This window comes from Euprymna scolopes, chromosome 11, assembly GCF_053919585.1.
Source record: "Euprymna scolopes isolate OS-2025 chromosome 11, ASM5391958v1, whole genome shotgun sequence".
NCBI lineage: Eukaryota > Metazoa > Mollusca > Cephalopoda > Sepiida > Sepiolidae > Euprymna > Euprymna scolopes.
Genome location: NC_136492.1, coordinates 34,049,764 through 34,069,929, shown reverse-complemented (window position 1 = coordinate 34,069,929; position 20,166 = coordinate 34,049,764). Strand labels below are relative to the sequence as shown.

The 20,166-nt window shown below is 32.8% G+C and overlaps 1 long non-coding RNA gene across 1 annotated transcript in view; it reads right to left on the bottom strand.

Annotated features, from left to right (window-relative positions):
• LOC145288233 (uncharacterized) overlaps window positions 1-20,166 on the bottom strand; it is a 500,017-nt gene that overhangs the window by 181,566 nt on the left and 298,285 nt on the right. Inside the window, exon 2 of the long non-coding RNA XR_013869269.1 lies at window positions 8,112-8,280. This is a non-coding gene — a long non-coding RNA (uncharacterized LOC145288233). The remainder of the gene's footprint in view (window positions 1-8,111; window positions 8,281-20,166) is intronic.

Here is a 20,166-nt window from a genome sequence, read left to right as displayed (position 1 = left end):
AAAATTTATTTTCTTTTGGAGAATGAGGGCTCTTTTTAAAACCAAACCTCCCTAAGTATTTTCTTTAATTTCTATTTTTAAGCGATTATCAAGACTCCTAAGATGTGATCTCTTCACGTCGGATATTTTTTCTGGTTCTCAACTAACACGCAACGCTACTTTTTTCTTTTATTGTGTTTGTTTTTTGTTGTTGTTTTTTTTTTACTAAATAAAGGCTTCAAAATAAATGAAATCATTAACAACTTAGCCAGATAGGTAGAAAATCAATTTTGCCCATTTAAAAAGCAAGAGTAAATAAGTATAAATGTTTATAAAAATATTATGCCGTCTGTAGTCTCGTTTCTAAAAGAATAAATGCTTTGCAATGAGTGAAACCACTAACAACTTTGCCAGTTTGGTAGAACACCGACAGTGAGAAAATCGATTTTTTTTATTTCTTTTAGAAACAAAACTAAACAAGTAAAACTATTTTTTAAAACATATTATTTGGGAGCATTGTCTCTTATAAAAACGATATCACTTAAATAACGGCCATAAAATGTATATTCAATCGACATTTTTCAATAAGGGACAAGATTTTTTACCAAGCAAAAATAGACGAGCTTTCTTAGATGCGAAATTTTCATGAGTAGATTTACTCATACCAAAACCAAACAACATATAAGGAAACATCAAATATTTCAAAGGATGTGGTGAACTCTGGATCCTTTACTTTGCTTAAATTTAAAACTAATAAATTAATTTTACTTTGCTTAAATTAAAAACTAATAGAGACAAATTTAATTAGGTCTGTGAATGCGTTTTCAAAAATGTTTGGAATAACAATTGCCACATCTACGAAGGCTGCCCTTGTCCAAAGAGGTGCCATACAACTTTAATTATTTCAGAAGAAGCCGATGACAAACGCCCCAATGCACAGTTGGTGATGACGAAATTTAACCCAACGCGAGCATTTAAAACTTTTTCGTATAATCACATGAATTCCCTTGGATGAGGGCACGTGGACATTTTAGCGAATAGATGAGCCAAGTTATATCTCAATAAATAACCAATAATTAAAACTCTACTAAGCAATGTTAAATCTGTAAATGAGATTTATCACACATTCTGTGGCCTTCTCAGTCTTATGTTGTAAAGAACAGCTTCTAATAAAAACATAAAATTTGTGCTTGTTTCATTTTTTTTTATTTTAAAATGTAAAATAATGGGTTTGACATCGGAAATTAGACTATATAATTTTTCAGATTCCGATACCGATTCTGGTACCCAAGAAGTTCCGATTTTTTCCGATTTCTGATTATGATTTCGATCAACATATATATATATATATATATATATATATATATATATATATATATATATATACCAAAAGACACCTCTGTGTGGCCCGATTTTAATATATGCATAAATATGTTATTTAAATGTATATAGGTTCAATAGTATAAGTCAATTCTCTATTTATTATTATATTGTATTTGATGTAGAGTTGCAGCTTGGCGCTTTTATAAAATACGATTACATATGATATTTATATTCATGTATATTTCATATTTATTAATGTAGAGCCAATATTATATTGATTAATATATTGCACGCAATATATTGTAATGATTTCAAAAGTAAAATGAAAATATAACTTGGTTGTCATAAGCTAGATTTTAAACCAAAATGTGTAGAATTTCAGCCTCATTCTTCACTGACCGCTCTAAAAAACTAAAAAAAATAACATACATTGACCCTTGTGTAGAAATATCATGTTTGTCGACGTACGCCAGATAACTTCTATGTTTTTAAATTTTGAACGGACTAAAACGAAATCTAAATTGCTGCAGACGTTCAAATCTCCTATATACCGCGTCTGTAGGAAAATATGACGGAGTAGTTCGATGGAGATGGTTCCTAACACAGACAAACAAGGAAGATCAGTAAAAGAGTCTTATAAAATATATAATTATTGCGCGTATCTATATGTAGACAACGTAAAATTAAAAACAGTAGAGTTTAACCATCGAGATAAGTGGATATCAGTTCAGAAAACGTTTTTGCATTATATAGAATCATAGCGATTGCTACTTCTTTACAATCAAAATATTATAGTGAAATTATTTATTTATTATAATTACATAAGAAAACATAATTATATATCAACACACTCGATGGTAGGAAATGCATGCGCATTTTTTAAATTGTTTGTTTACAAAATATAAATGATACATGTATTACAGGGATCCTAGTTTCATATTTCTGGATATAACATATCATGAAAACAACAGTGAAAATAACTGAGCGTATCTATCATTGTTAATTTTATGTTTTTTGACAATTAAATCAATTTTTTTTAAATTCAAGTGAAGTTCATCTATTATCTATAGTTAGTTACTCGAATTGTATATGCAATATTATCTCATAAGTCTCGAGACTGACAAATTTTAAAGAAATTTGGCATGCAATGCAATGACTTCTGTAGAGTATCTCTTTGGATGACAATATCACTACTTCATCGGATGAAATCTTTTCCATGGAGCATTGCTCTGAGACCTGCAAACGATCAGTAGTAAGTTTAGGTCAGATCCCAAAAATAAATTGGTTGAAGCAATTCAAGTAATTTCGTAAATTATTTAATCAACTTCTGCTGCGGTTCATTGCTTTGGTAAAAGTATTTTTTTGTTTTCTGTTTATAGTGGTTTTGGGCTATTTATTCCAAAATACTACTATATGTTATTTGCTAATGTCTTTTTCTCCCTTCTAAAAGGAATGAAAACCAACTTTCACTTCCAAAGTACAAATTGTATGTGACATTTGCGTGTTTGTTAACTTTGGGTGACTGTAACTTTAGCTTACTGCGGATTTGATTGGCAGTGGACTATATATCTACCTATCATCCAGTTTTACGTATAAGTCAATATTCTTTTTATTGCATTGAAGTGGTTGAAAATAATGTCGTGAATCATTAAACCGCCATAAGTTAATACGGTACACTCTATTAAAATAGCGTTTCAGTGATTATTACTTAGACAGGATGATACAAATCACCATCTCTGATACATTTAACTATTTTACTTGTTCGCAGAACTTTTTATGTACAAATAATGAAACAGAAAGTTCATACATTTTATGTTGTGCTACAAATTTCGGTTAACAGATTTTTTCAGCATTATTCGTTTTACTAAGCCAGCGTTTTTATCAGCATTTCTAAACCCGTGCTTCCAGTGGAGTAAGGTCTAGATATCACTATCAACGTATTGCCTTGCTTGAACACTTTGTTTACTTATCAGAAACCAATGCTTTACAATGGTACTCTTTTTTAAATAGATTTACTGCAGTTACATCACATAATTAAATATTATTTGTGATGAGTATTAATATTTTATGTTATAATTATTGTTTTTTGGTATTCATTAACTACTGTCATTTCATATTTGATATTGTGTATTTTGATGTTATTTTTTACAGTTTCTCAAAACTTGTATATCAGCATTTTAATATTCTATGTAATTGATTTGGTTATGATATAACTGTATAATAATACGGATGCACAATTAACGTTGAAATGTATTCTAAATATTACTATTAAATAAAGCTATTTTATTTTATTATTACAAGTTTGATACAATTCAAAACGTGAATTGAAGTGTTATATATATGTGTGTGTGTATGTGTGCATGTGTGCGTGCATGTGTACTAACAAAAATGAAATGAAATTGGTCATCTATTGCGTACGCATTATATAGTTTGACTAAGAAACACGTAAGATTGTTAAAGCAATTAACTGACAAAAAAGATTATAAAATAAAAATGTAATCTTTTATGTTAGATATATCCTCTTTCTTGTTCTTCTTCAACTTTTTCCTGGACTCTCTTCCAGCCTCTTTAACTCGTTGTTTCGCGTTATTACTAATAATTCCAGCTATAAGTTAATAGTAATCCCTTCTTTTTGGCTCTATTGCTCATAATAGGGATTCAGTCAGCTTAGTTATCCATTCGTTCTATATTAGTCATTTGAAGGGGTTATCTTAGCTTGTGGAATCCTGAGATTGAATGCTGGTAGATTGGTCTCTTTCCGGCATTATTTTATCTTTGTTTTCTCTTCTCTTACTGAATTATGTGTTCTTTTCTCTTCTCTTCGATTAGCTTATTATTATCGTACTAATGTTAATGTTGAGATTAAGTTTCATGTTAAGTCTTCAATAGATCGTTCCTTACATAGGAAGCCATTTATCTCCAAAAGGGTTGATGGGAAGGGCTTCGAAGTTTCTAATGTAGTGTTCCGGGGGTCCCATTTCTTGAATGCTGAATGCTGCTGCTAAGGAAGTTACTGACTGGCTTCTTGTTGGAGTTGAAACCATCATTCCTCATTCTGTTCCGTGTTTTATATCTCTTTGTGCGTCTGCCATTACTCACAGAATTCATTACTTCTATAAATATTGTCGGGATGGTTCCGAGGCTTCTGAAGAATCATACATCTGCTGGTTAGAAAGCAATTCCTTGTGCAATGTATCGCTAATCTTCCATAGATTCGTGACTCTATCTCATCTGAAATCCCTCGGGTTTTCATTATTTTCAATCTATTTCATCTTCTAAGCATGAGGCTGATGTCTTTCTTTTTCTTTTTCCTTACAATTCAATTACAAATAATTTTGGTACTGTTTTTTCGGATTTTCCTTCGAAAACTTACTAGACTCTTGATACTGTAATTATCATTCCAAAGATGTTCGGAAGAAATTTTTAATTTTTAAGGCTTCCGGTCCTGATTTATTCTAGGTTGCTGTTCTCCAATTTAATGAATCGCCCTTATTTTTTATGTGACTGAATTAAAACATCTAGATTCACAAAAAAAGTATTATTTGCAAGGATTGCAAAAAATAAAGTTTTTTGCTTAATCCGTAGATTTTGAATCAATAGCTTATCGCGTTGGAAGAAATGTTATAAGGAAAATAGATATAGGTAATCATAAATGTTACTTGTACGCGCATAAACTGAAAATTAAATTTAACTCATCGTACAAAAATATTCCATGGTTGAATGAATGAGCATACAGAAAGAGCTGCTAATTTCTCTTTAAGCATTTTATACCAATCTTGAATGATAATATAATTATAGAATTTAGCCCATGTAAAATGTATTTCAGTTAAATAATATAAACGTTTATGTTTAAGCATAATATACAATTAAAAATACAAAAAGTAAAATCAATAAACTCATATACGCCTGGGTTAATCAATTTTGTGACACTAAAATTTAAGAAATTAGCGGAATTAAAATGAACTACATGAATGGGAATATTTAATTATTTAAATGCGACCATAACTAATTAATAAGTCACCATATATATGCTTCTGAAAGTCAGAATCTTTAAGTTATTAGACGCATATGCGCAGTTACCCGCAGCCATTTTAAAACCTCAGTGGAGCCTGTATGACCATATGTACTCCTTCCAGTATTTGTCTGTTTATCTCTACCTTTAATCATCGTGAACGCCAATTCCTTTAAACCCTGTATTAGAGAGCATTTACCCTCCCTCTTTCTTCTGTCTTGTCTTTCTAGCTTTCTACTTTCTGTCCTTTAAACCCCAATATCGCCCAGATGCGTTCAAGTGGTTTACGACCTAAATATAGGTTTAAGAAAACTGTATTTTATTTGTACCTTAAATTCCACTGAATTATGAACATTTCTTACCCTCTTTAGTTGATTCAATATTATCTTACACTTTAGAATATTTTTAATATATTTTAATATCTTTAACATGAGAAAAATATATATCAATTTAATATATATTATTTATAGAATATAATTCTTGGCCAACATATCTTCAGGTAAATATTGTTTTATTCTAAGGACTTTTCAAAGAATTTTACCACAATGAACATAATGGATTACTTCATGTGCATAACTCTGATCTTCAAAGATTTCACCTTTCAGCCTTGGTTATATATTAAACACAGCAATTCATTCTGGAATATATCAGTATTCATTAGTTTAGATTTTACAACTGTTTTTTTATCCTTATTCATTCAACCATGAACTATATTTTTCATGATATCATTTTAAATTTACATTTCAATTATAAAAATTATAAATGGAGGAACATTTTACATTTAGTTGAAAGACTGTTTTAAGATTGGATTTATTCGATTTTCTATACTTATCAGATGAATTTCTGTACAAAACATATCTAAGAACACTACCAGACACAACTTTGTGTGAAATTTGCAAAATATAGGCTTAGCCGTTTCAGAATGTATAAGGAAGTACAGCTATAACTAAGCATATTTAATTAAAATTAGTTTACCCGTATCCCAGTGTTTCCCGGGAAATTAGATTAAGACAAAAAATTGTAATAATAATATTCCTACTAATGATATTGATGATAATAATACTGAGAAAAAATATAATACAAATACTGATAGTACGACTGATAACGATACTCATAATGATATTAATAGATCAAACTATAGTGATAATATAGGACCATTTACTAAAAAACATAAATATTCAATAGAATTGTAATAAATGAAAACAATAATAATAATGGCATTCAAAACAGTATGCCAAATAATAATGATTAGAATAATTGTTGCAGTAATAGTAAGGATATTAAAATTAATAAGAATACTAATAAAAGAAATATATAATAGGAATAATAGTAATACTAAAACTACTACTTCTAAAATATTAGTAAAGAATAAAATAAATCTAAAATATAATGAAAACATGACAGTATTAAGTGTACAAAATCAAAATAGTATTATAACTAAAAGTATAAGCAATAATAAAACGAAAATTACAAAAAAACGACAACAATAACAATAATAATTCTGATTTCATTTATCAACATCTCCATGGAAATGGATCGAATTCATTTCCAGAGAATTTCCCTCAATCCCGGCTCCATACCAGGACCTTCAAGGAACAAAGGTTTTCCATTTGCCGACTTAAAAGACACCTGCAACATTTTAGGTTAAGGGGAATATTTACGTGGCGACTATTATAATAAAAATAATTATAGCCCCTTTAATGTCGCTGAAAATGGCGTTTTCTTTAATAGTTTAAATTTATGTTTAATGTCTTCAACTTTTCAATATATATGTATGTATAACACTTTCTGTGTACACAAAAATTATGAGTATTAACTGAAAGTAAAACTGATTAAAATGTTATTTGAAATCACCGAAAGTTTAAGCAATCTTTTTATTTTGATTAAAAAGAGACATAAAATCTGTGGAATTCCATTTTATAACCCGTCGAAGCGCATTTTCCTATTAATGTGCAGATTGGAAAAAAGTGCGTTGTTATTTAGAAACTAATTACTAATATGAGGAGGAGTGTTTTTGTTTTTCATTATTCCACATAAATTACCGAATAAAAATTCCACATAAATTACCAAATAAAAATTACTAGTATAATACACGCATATCAGTATTTGACTCCTTCAAAGGAAATGTTACCTTGTAACACGTAAGAAGTTTCGTACTATGTTTCATCGTTTCCAAAATAAAAAGAACAATTTAATCTACAACTGAAAATAATAAGGTGCCTGAAGGATTCGCCGACTAAGTATATGCTTTGTATGGAATAAAACAAGCCAAAAATGTCGATTACTCGTGTAACGAAAGTAATTAAGCTGAAAAGATATAGTAAGACTCATTCTCTTTTGGGTCTCAATGGATCTAATCTAAAGTGAATGGCAAAGAGCCTCGAGGTAAAATATGTAAATATATCGTAAATAGATGTAAATTTAATTTAAATACGAAAACAACGATTTGTTGAAATGAACAGTTTACTTTGAAAACGAATAAAATATATACAGTAAATAAATATATTGCAATAAATCTACATCTATTAAAATTAAGCGAAATAAAGGTTTCAATAGACATATGGCATCTCAATGCGTTAGAGTAAGAAAGGAGAAATTTGCAAACTGAAATTGAATGTCTAACTGTTTGGACAACAGTTATATTTCTTTGTAGTACACTATTAGGATCACCACGAAACGAAGAGAAATTATAATGTTTTTATGTGTTTGTGTTATCAATGATTTCGAATGTAAATTAATATACAAAAAGCAATGCACATCGCTAAATAAAAAAAGCTTAGTAGATCTCTAAACTTACAATTCGAGAGCATCTCCGTCGTGTTGAAGTCTTTAAATATGAATGGAAATTGCGAATATTTCATGCTAGATTCGAAACTGCCCAGGCTGGACGGAAATTGTATTTGTGGAGTGTAATTTGTATTTCAAAACCGATCGTCTTCAGAGTTATAAAGAGCTGGAAGCATTATCTGCGAAACAAAAAAAATAAAGAAAACACTTACTAGGAAAAGTTAAACTACATTTCCTCGCCTATGCATCTATTTTATTCGCAATCGAAGCACGATCTTCACAGGTCAGTGCATCGAGCATTTAACGAATCGGTTTCTCTAACAGACGGGCGGGTGTTCGTGTGGAGGTATTCTACAGTTTTAGTAAAGAAAGATAGCACCTCGCTTTTAGAAAGACGAAACCAAATGAGAAGTGCGAAAATCGATATGAGGTGAAAGATTTGTACAAAGGTTGGAAAGGGTGTGGGTCATAACACAAGTTGCATGTGGGTGACAGATGTTAAGACCTTCTGTTCTGACCGTTGGAAACTATCAGACAGAAGCTCACCTGCGGGAAACCGAACTAAGGAAAGCGTGAATTGCGTATAAAATTGGCGAGGCTACGGATCGGCCTGGCTCGTCTCAATGAGCATGTGAATGCATATTGGCGCCGTTGATTGTGTATTTTAGTGTCGGCTTATGTCTAAAAACGACTATCTATGTATGTTTGCAGAAGTTTGGATTTATGAGAAAAATATGTGTTTAAAAGAGACTACAATTTATCATAGTACAAGTAAACGCCATTATTGCTTGCTTTGGCGATACGTTTCTCATATATAAGAAGTATTTTAGGTCGGCATGACATTGGAATCATGATAATATTGTACGTTGACCCTCCCTTGCATTTCTTTTTGATTGTTTGTTTTATAATTTTCTAAAATGATAATGATGCTCAGGTGATATTTTACTTATGCAGAGAATGGTCCAGACGGCTTTCCTCGAAACATGGCATCAACAGCCAGAGTAAGGCGAGCATCGCCGAGGAACTTAAGCTGTGTGAGGTAACATAAAGCTGAGCCAATGACAATACAAGATAATGTAGCGCAATGGTTTTCAACGCGACGCGCGTTCGCGCGAGTTGAAAATTCAAAGCAGTGGACGACAATTTGGAAGAGAAAGAAAAGAAAATTAAGTAGGTAAAAATAGCACACTATTTCCTTCTTTCACATAAAAAACATGAATTTTACAGCCTTAAGTGAGCAGCTAAACATACCAGCCGGAGTCCTCGATTTTTGTGAAGAAAAAAAATTACTGGCACGGACGAAAACTTGTGCATCATGTGGAAACATGTGCAAAGGAAAGGTAAGCTAGTGGTATGCCTGGAGGTGTCACGCTAGCAAATACCATACTTTTACATCCATCCGGACTGGCTGACATTTGCCATCATACCTAAAATTATCTGCTTCTGAGTGTTCGAGCGAGCAACACAGAAACACTTCCAGCGCGAATGCGGAATACATTCTACGCACACTATCGCCGACTGAAAGAATTTCCAGCGAGACATTTGCGAGGAATATTTTCTTATGAATCTCCGGCAGATAGTGGGCCCAGGCCATACGGTGGGGATAGATGAGGCTCTGTTCAACCGACGAACGCATAACATGGCCGATTACTTAGACCTGTCCAGGTATTTGGTCCATACGACACTGCCGAAATGGAGGGTTTCTTGGTGGGTGTACCAAACCAGAATGCAGAAACCCTCCTTCCATTATTTAAACAATATATTCTGGCGGGGACGACAGTTGTATCAGACTGTTTGAAGGCATGTAAAAATGGGGGAAGAGGAGTATCGCAATTCGTAGATCCCAAAACGAAGGCTACAAAGAATATGAAAAGAAACAAAACAACGCTAAAAATTAGAATGCTTTTGGACACATATCTCCTAGAGTTTATGTAAAGTCAAGCATTTGGTAAAGCTCCGTTTGTCTCCATATACGCTCACATCGCTGAAAGCTACCCGATTGATGACGAGCTTCCTTGCACGTCCGCTACCACCTCTGCGTCCACTTTGCCGTCAGGTGATGCTGTCCAACACTCTGAGGAAACAACAACAACATCAGTTTTTATATTATTTAAATTTTGATAGTTTTCACGTATTTCTCTTGAAAACAAAAACACCCCAAAAACAACAAAAACAAATGTTTTATTTCAACTTTTCTAGTTTTCAGGTTTTTACTGGAAAAAAACAGACCCTCAAAAAACAAACAAACAAAAACAAAAAAATCCTTAAAAGTATTTATTTGACTTACCTTTGAACCTTTTCTCAAACAAAAAAATCTTTAACATTATTTATTTGAAAATATATATACAGAAAATGTTGTTATACCAATTTTCTTTACAGTTAATAGAACTTAACTTTTGAGGTAGGTTTCTTTTCTTGTTATGCTTTCATCGGCGACGCTCAGCTTACTGCAGCTGTTGATGTCATGTTCCGGGGAAAGCCGGATAAACTGAGTTACGTCTGAATCACTCTTTGCATGAGTACCAAAATTTGTCATCAGTTTCTAGTGTCAAAAAGATGACGATAATAATTAAAAAGCTCAGCGTTTTAATCACCGGTTGGTAGCTTGTTTGCATAATCAGTACGATCAAAGTATACAGCTCTGCTTAATTCCTAGTCTTCGCTCATTTAAATACTGGCGGGTATACCTGTTACTTAACTTAAATTATGTAAATGATCGTACAATAACGATGTCTTATACAGGGTTAAGAATATCTATTATAGTAATTGACACACATGCTTTATATCGTAAATATATGTTCTTGTATTTAATAAATTGTATATGAACCATTTTCAACAAAGAAAGCCCAGAAACCGACTTTGCCCTGTCGAAGCCTGCCCCTTCAGATAAAAGTAAAATACAGTTGTTGCAGTTGTTGTTGGTGGCCAGTGACGTCCCTGAACAATTGTGGACATTGGCGGGCGTGACCGAAATAAAATAATCTGACTTTCACTGGCGATTAATCAGGGTTTGGGGCGATAACATGCAGCTACTATTTGAATTAACAAAAAGCAATTTAAGGAATGAGTAAATCAATATGAATATAAATGGTCAATTAGAATAATAATGAACAGTAAAAACAAGTTTTTGAGGTTAGGAATTCTCGCTGTATATGGACAGTTTAGACTGATGGAAATCAGTGGTAGCAGTCGTAAGTGTGTCCGTTTGCTTTTCAAGTCTTACTCTTTTTTTAAACTCTTCCACTAATAATAAATTCTAGTTTTAAGTTGTTTGTTTTAACGTGCAAAACAAAAGAATTACCACTTATTTCACTTCGGTTCTTTGAGCATTGTAATGTTAAGAACGGGGTGTGAAATAGACGTCACAAACCCCTTTATGTTAAGAACTGCTTTTTGGAATAGACACAACGAACCTCCTCATTTTAAAAACAGTGTTCGGAATAGACACCCCACACATCCCCATGTATAGAGAGTAAAGAATATATATTGTAGTCATTGACTCCCATACCTTCTATCGTAAACATATGTTCTTGTATTTAATAAATTGTATACAAAACATTTGAAACAAACTTAAGTAAGGCACTTTATCAAATCTCCAATGTTAATGATACCTTCCATGTAAAAAAGACGGCTTTCAGAGAAGGCAACTCCTTTTTATTGGAGGTGCGATGTGGAATGAATTTCCCAAAGACTTTTATCATGATAAACAGTGGCAAATGCTAAAAAAAATCAGGGTTGGCAGTGTCGGAAGGAGAGAAGTAGATTTGTTTTTCGCGCATGCGTACAAACCTTTTAGCCATTGAATTACAGTGCATAATAAAGGTCTTTATATCTCAATAAGTAATTCTATCTGAAAAATTTTAATGAGTTTGTTTTTAATCAGCATAGTCGAAAATATATAAAAATCGTCATTCTAAAGAAAATTCTGGAGTTTGATCTAATGTTCAAATTTATCCCCCCCCCCCTACAAAAATAAGTATCGTGTGAACAATGTCGATAATCAGCCCGGAAAAGAAATTGAAGTATAATAATCCTACAAATTCAATTCCATATGTAATGAAATTTACCTTTAACATTTAGCGTAGGTAATCAGTGTAAAGTATCTGCAATTTTGACTAAAACGGGTCTTTTACTTTCAAACACGCGAGCAGTCAATTGAAATATGGAAGAATAGCAAATATTTCAACAGTTTTACGAATAATATAAGATATCAACTTTGATAAACATAGTTATTTGAAAAGATATATATACATATATGTATATATATATATATATATATATAAAGTAAAATAAATTATTACGCAGTATTATATATTTTTTATCATAATGGTGATAAAATAAACAGTTAAGTATAAAAATAGTTTAACAATGTTAAAATCCGAAGCATATATACCTCAAGATACAAACCGAGCGGCGAGCGATAGAAAAAAAAAGAGGAAATAAAAAGGTTATTTTGCCTCTGAAGCGAGCGATGGGGGTGAGAGAGATGAGTGTTGGGAAGAATATATACAGCGAGAGAATCCAGTAGCTAGCGCAGGTTTAAATAAAATATATGTAAATGAATTCCTTAGAAAGAAAGTGTAACTATGTTTGGAAAAATACAATTAATTACTGAAACAAATGTACGAAGCGAGCGAGCAATTTACTCATAGGGCTTAATAGGCATTGCTATCACGCCATGTTTGAATGATATATTAGCGTTCGTTTAGCATCCTAATACCGTAGTTCGGAATACAGAAATTGCTAGAGATCATCAACTCAGAATAAGTGGATGTGTTCTGATGAAACTTTATTATTTTTTGTAACGAAAAGGGGGTTGGTTATGTTATAGGCATGAGTTACGATGCGGTGCAACCCCATATCAGTCTAAAGTGCAGACTACCTCCCAGTGATTACTAGGAGCGGTAAGACGACTTGATATTTAAAGGGAAAATATGAACTACTTCCTCTAAAGATAGTTGCGATAGGAAAGCATGTAGAATTTTATTATGTATAATATAAATGTATCTAAAATGGTGTTCTAAAGTCACATAAGATAGTGATAATAGTCTAATCATAAATTTGCATGTGGCATCTGTTGTTGCAAACTTACGGTATTTTGGTCTAGAAGGGAATAGTACGATTACAAAAATGTTATTACCGATATAAAGACTCTCACTTCGATAAACACACATATGAAGACGATTGAAAGTTATATCGACCAGGACGTTGTGAGATGAGAACCATAGTGCAAATAATAAAAAAAATGCAAATTATTAATTTCCATAAAAAATATAAAATATAATAATTATCACATTGTCACGCTTTTCTGATTATTGTCATATTTCCTAATTATTATTATGATACATATAAATATAATACGTCTAAATATTGCAATATTTGTAGGCATTTTTCATTGAATCATAACTGATTTCTATAAAAACAGTTTGTGCTTTCACATTTGCTTAAATCAGAACAACATATTTATTTTAAATAGAACACTGTTGAGAGTTTAATGAAAAATTAGAAAGGCAATAAGGTGTAGTTTATATGATTACATTTGGCATTTCACACGAAAATACTTTAACAAAAAAAATCGATTAAAATGTATTACACACAGCCGGTAAATACTAACATCATTTTATTAATATAGTGAAGGATATCTACCCAACAGTAAAAACGTTGCTATTTTTCATTTGTTATTTTAATTAGTGTTTATTATTCTAAGTAAAGTGTTAACCTTTATTAGCTGTACAAATTTATAAAACAATGAGACACGGCAAACGAATACGTTAAAAGGACATAATAGACATTATTAAGGTAATTTATTTCCTCGCTGTATTCTATTCATAAGAATAATATGTAAGTAAAGCAGATCACAGAAAAAATATATAAAAACGCGATAAAATGTTGCTGACGTCATTCCGTTTAGATAGACGATGAAGAATCGCGCCTGAAGGTTATCATGAGTGGTGTCAACTGTTGCTATGACTAAGCAGACCGATGTGGGAGCGGAAGATTATGTTGCATTTTTCGCAGGGATATCCGCTGTAATGCTTTGTCGATGCTGATGCTAATGCTGTCCTTTTGAACCTGCCTCTCTTCTCCTCCCACTGTTCATCTGCATATGGTTCAAGGTCAACAGGGTTGATGTTGTCGGATTTTAAGTCCCTTTTGCACACATCCTTAAATCTGAGGAGTGCTCTACCGGGTTGGTCTACTGCCGGCTAAGAGCTCGCCATACAGGATGTCTGGGCATTCGGCCATATTGATTGCGGACAACGTGCCCTAGCCAGCGTAGACGTCTCTGGGAGAGGAGGACAAACATACTTGGAAGATTTGCTTTGGAAAGAACGTCTTTATTCGGAACGCGGTCCTTCCATGTAATGCCTAAGATCATTTTGGAAGGCATTTAGTTTGCGCTCTTTGATGCGTTTAGAGGTCCATGTCTCACTGTAGCAGAGTTATATGCTGAGGACATAGGCTTAATAAATCCTCATCTTTGTGTTTATGGTCAGCATGTTGTTACTATACGCTGTTTGTCAGGCGGACTATAACTGTTGCTGCTTTACCAATGCGGGTGTTTAGCCCAGCGTCCAGTGAGAGGTTGTTGGAAATAATGGAGCCTAGATAGGGAAAGTCGTTCACCACCTTAATTATGTGATCGCCAATTGATAATGGAGCCTTACACCTTGCGCCATGGCATTTGTTTTCTTGATGCTTATTGTCATAACAAACTTGTTGCAAGCATGGACGAGGCGCTACATGTGTTGTTGGACGGCTTCCTCATAATGGGGCGCTAAGGCTGCATCATCTGCGAACAGCATTTCCCTGATGAGGGCCATGGCACGTAGACGGGCAACCTTGAAAAGGCTTGCATCTCTTTTTGTGCGAATATAGACGCCATCTTCAAAATCTGCCAAAAATAAGTTGGGGCAGAATACACTTAGGATGGGTAAATATTCTGAAAGTGATCCATTGAATTTGACGGAACCCTTAATGTCTTCATGAAAAGAGGTTATCATTCTCAATAGTTTGGGGGGCATCCTATTTTTGAGTAGCAATTAACATTAAATAAACATAATAAGGCTACAAAAAGGGTAACGAAAGCATGTCAAGCATGGCACTGGTTGGAATTATACTGGTAATGGATGAAAATAATAAGCCGTGCAAATAATTTTGAACACGGTAATTTAGAAATTTCATTTGTAATTTTTTTAGTATTGATTTAAAAAAAAAATCAAATGGTTGCATGGGAAAGATCATTTCAAAATACGCATGATACACTATAATAACCTTCTAACCAGCTCTGATGCCTTTGTGAGATCAATAAAAGCGAGATACAGTGGTTTACTTTGCTTTCGACACTTCTGTAGTTGTCGTAAGTAGAATCTCATGTCAACAGTTGACGTTTCTGCTCTAACACCGTATTGCGCCTCTGGGTAAACTTTCTCTGCGAGTAACTGGAGTCTTTTCAATACAACACGGGCGAATACCTTTGCGACAACGCTAAGCAGAAAGATGACACAGTAATTATTACAATCACCGGAATCAACTTTATTTTTGTAAAGCGTCGTAATGTTGGTGTCACGCATGTCTTGCGGAACCGAACCTTCTTCCCAGCACTGGAGCAGAAGTTGATAGAGATGATCAAGAAGAACTGTACTTTTTTGCCGGCCTTGATGATAATATAGAAATACGATATAAACTCAACGGTTAATTTATAAAACAATAACACATTATATCTAAAGCATCCAAATGTCATTAGGTATAGTGTGAAATAGATATTGAATTAGAATAAACTTATTTGAAGAACTGAAATGAAAAGAGAAAAATAGAATGAAATACCAAATAAGAATTAAAAAGGCGAATAAAGTAAACAGAAAATTCGATTTACATTCATTCAGTAGTTTATTCGAGTAATTATAACTTTACAAAAAGGCAAATAAATGTGTTATCTAACGCAAATTTAGCGACGGGATCATTAGCGTCTAATCCTTTGTTCACAATTAACTTCTAAAACAAAATCTTTCTATCACGCTTTTTTTTTTAAATTTACGCTTGCAATTAAAAATTTTAAATATAACGAAAATATGCTCTATTTGATGCGTATGATGGTTAAAATAATGATGATGATTAAAATAAGTATGATGATAAAGTACATCGATTATGCGGGGTGTATTAGATTAAAAAAATGCTAAGATGACAGAAAATGCTGCGGATTTTCGTATTCCTGTTGTTGTATGTTTTGATGAAATTCATGAGAAATCTAAAGATTAGCTTTTTACTTTGGTTTCGAGTACTAATATATATGACAAATAGTTAATGTATCGGCAAAAGAATCTTATATAATAAAAACATCAGAGATTTTGAATAATTGCTTATAACATAATATGTTTTAAGGTACTTAGTAATCTTTAAAAGTATTAAACACACTCAGGAAAACGTGAATTATATATATATATATATATATATATATATATATATATATATATATATGTATATATATATATATATATATATATATATATATATATATATATATATATATATATATATATATATATATATATATACCGCTGATCATATTTATTGACACGGTGCAATAAAAATCATATTTTGTGAATAAAATCTCATAAAGATGGCCAGAATTGAAAGTTATTATATAGTATCATGCGTATTTTTAAATGCTCTTTCCGATATATATATATATATATATATATATATATATATATAGAGAGAGAGAGAGAGAGAGAGAGAGAGAGAGATAGATAGATAGATAGATAGATATGTCATTGTTGTTTTTTCAAGCGATAAATTCGGTTAATATTGGCTCCGCCTTTAAGCTAATTTTTCTTTTTTATTTACTTAGAAAGTCGGCCTTTAATTTGTTTGGACGTATATAACATTTTTATTTATTTATTATATTTAAAACAGCACACATGTGTCAGGAAGGTACTTATTATTATAATGAATAATAAAAGTCCAAAGATCGACCTTTGGCGCACACCTGCATTAATATAAAAATGTCTAGGCATGTTCCTTGCGAAGGGAGTCAATGGTAGCTTAGTGGTGGGCGTGAGAATCCTTCACGAAGCATTGAACTTTATCTCCTACACTGATAATTGCGTAAGACTGAAACACTAATGTCTGTAAATATTAAAAATAAGTATTGATAATTTATAATTATTTTCGACCCGTCAGGAAAAATAAAAATCATTAGAGTTTAGCACTATCTTGTAAATTGAAAAGTAGATCATCTGGTCTTGTGTGCGAGATCGTGACTTCCTGATACTTGATCACTTTAAGCTCATCTGTAGTAAATGTGTACTTTTTTTAATGTTAACATTTCCTTGGTCTTCGTTGCAATAGACTGTGGCACTGAGGTATGTCTCTTGCTAATGAAACGGAGTTTGAATCTTTTTACCAGCGTTTATCGTGATCTCCTTCCTTGATGATTACGGAAGCATGAAACACTAGTGCCTGTAGTTATTGAAATAACACTTCACTTCTTGTAAGTAGAACTAATACTCGAGCTGTAATTGAAAACTAAACCTAAAGACTGTGAAATAAGTAAGATAACCATTACGCCAGAATTACACGTGCTTTAAAATGTGTGTACTTGTGCATTTAGCGAACCAGACATAACTCAGCATTTGCTTGGATTTGTTCAGTGCATGACGTCAACAGCACAGATTTTGCTTCTGTCTGACGAAACATGGCTATCAGCCAATCAAAACACTGCGTGCTTAGTTTCAACTCGACGTGCGTGCGCGCGCCGCGTAGCCAACGAGAATTTTGATATGGGCGTTCGAGATGATGGCGACTACGAATCTCCAGCGTGAATGTAGGTTGCGGTCACGCAACACAATTGTGAACTGAAACAATTTCCTGCGAGGTATATGCCGAGATTACTTCCTTAGGAATCCCCGGCAGATAGCAGGCACAGGCCATGCGGCCGAAATGGAAGAGTATGTCTTCTTTAACCCCCGGAAACACAAGGTGGATAGGCCGACCCCCCCCCCAAAAAGGAGGATTTTTGATTAACGTACCGAACCCCTCCTTCCACTAATAAGAAAATACATTCTGCTGGAGACCACGGTAGTATCAGACTGTTGGAGGGTTTTCAGCAAAATGGGAGGAGAGGAGGCGTATCACCATTTAACGGGGAACTACAACCTTAATATTGTAGATCCCGTCGTAACACAGGCAACACCAAATCACGTAGATCGGATGTGGAAGAAAGCAAAGCAGCGCAAAAAACGAGAATGCGGAACCAACCGGAAGATTTTGAACACATATCGTTTAAAGTTAATGTGGAGACAAAAGTTTGGTAGACAACCGTTTGACGTATATATATATATATATATATATATATATATATATATATATATATATATATATATATACAAGTTTCTGAACTTCTGCAGTAGTAAATACGGTAATTAATAATGGGAATACCTTTATTATTGTGCAAGTTAATTATAAATTTGAATAATTGTAAGTAACTAATATAAATAAACCAGACCTTTAAACGTAGCTTTGGAGGTGTGCATATATTTTTGAAAGGTATTGCATTTGAGAAACCGTACTAAGGCTATTAATAAACAAGCATCAAAGGTTCTTGTGTAAATATACAATGCAATTTTCATTACCTTCTCTCTGATCGATAGATATATTGTGTTCTTCATTATTTAAAACAGTGCAATTGTGCAGGAGAAAATGGCAGTAATTTCGCAATAGCTTTCAAATAAAGGAAGCATGGCACAACCCGCAATATCACTGACAATGAAGCGACTTTTCCGACCGAAATCTTCCCTCCTGTATAAGTTGACATTTGAACATAATTTCCTCTTTATTATCTTAACCCCCAACTATCAAAATGATGCTGTTACATCTATACAACGAAGGTACAGAATCATGAAACACATTGCCAGTTCGATAGCAAATTTTCAGCAGAAACTTTTTTTATCATAGCAAACGGGTCTCCGTTTTGTAAAGAAAATCGATATACCAGTGGCGTATGTTGTCTTTAACATACATAATTTGCGTTATACTGTATTATATGGTTCGAATGCCTGTCCACACTAAGGAGACCATATCAATTAAGTACACCTGCTCGATTCCGTATGCAATTTTCAAAAGGTTTACTTTTTTTTATAATTAAACAACGTAGTTGCCTCCTTTTGTCATTTCCTATTCTTCAAATGACTATTTGTTCCACGTTTATAACCAACTTTCCCCTCATTATTTTACATTGGATATAAACGGTTTATATTCATACATTGGTTCAATTATATAGTTTATAAATAGGTAATAATAATATCTATATTTTATCATTTGATATATGTTTAAGAAATCGTCTGGCATCTGACACTGTTTAGCGGAAAACACAAAAGGCAAGAGAGGTTCAAAATTTTCTCGAGACTCATTCTACACGTATGCAGTGCCGAGAAAAGACGCATAAACCCGGCATTTAACGCTGCTAGTAAGGTACTTATTATAGGTAGGCAATAGTATAAATCCACGATACATAAATTGTGGGCTCAAATTCTCGTGGAAGTGAATGAAAAGGGACGACTATGATTCCAGAGTTTACTGCACTACGGAGAATTCAAAATTGGCATCGTGAGAGTGGTTGTTTCTGTTTAAGATATTGTGAGGAATTTGAAACCGTCATAACACCAATTGATGCATGCGCCTGCCTTATAAGGACCAGATTAAAATCAATTTAGAGGTTAGAATAAAGTTAAATAACAATACAAACGAAGAAACACAAAGTACAAAGGAGAAAATGGAGAAAAAAGTTAAAATGTGTCAAATCATCATCCTCTGATTATTCGGATATCTTCAGTGCTGGAAGTATTCTCGTCTGAAATATTATAGTCTCATCGTTGATTACATAACACAGTAAAGTATCTTATATTTTCTTTTGCTATTTATGTACAGTATGTTTTCTTATTCATTCGTTCACATTTTATGTAATCGTGATTGTATTTTTTGTTCATATTTGCCTCGGTCCGTTGAGTTGTTCTGTAAAAATTTCCAACAATATAAATCACTAACACACATACACACACAAACAC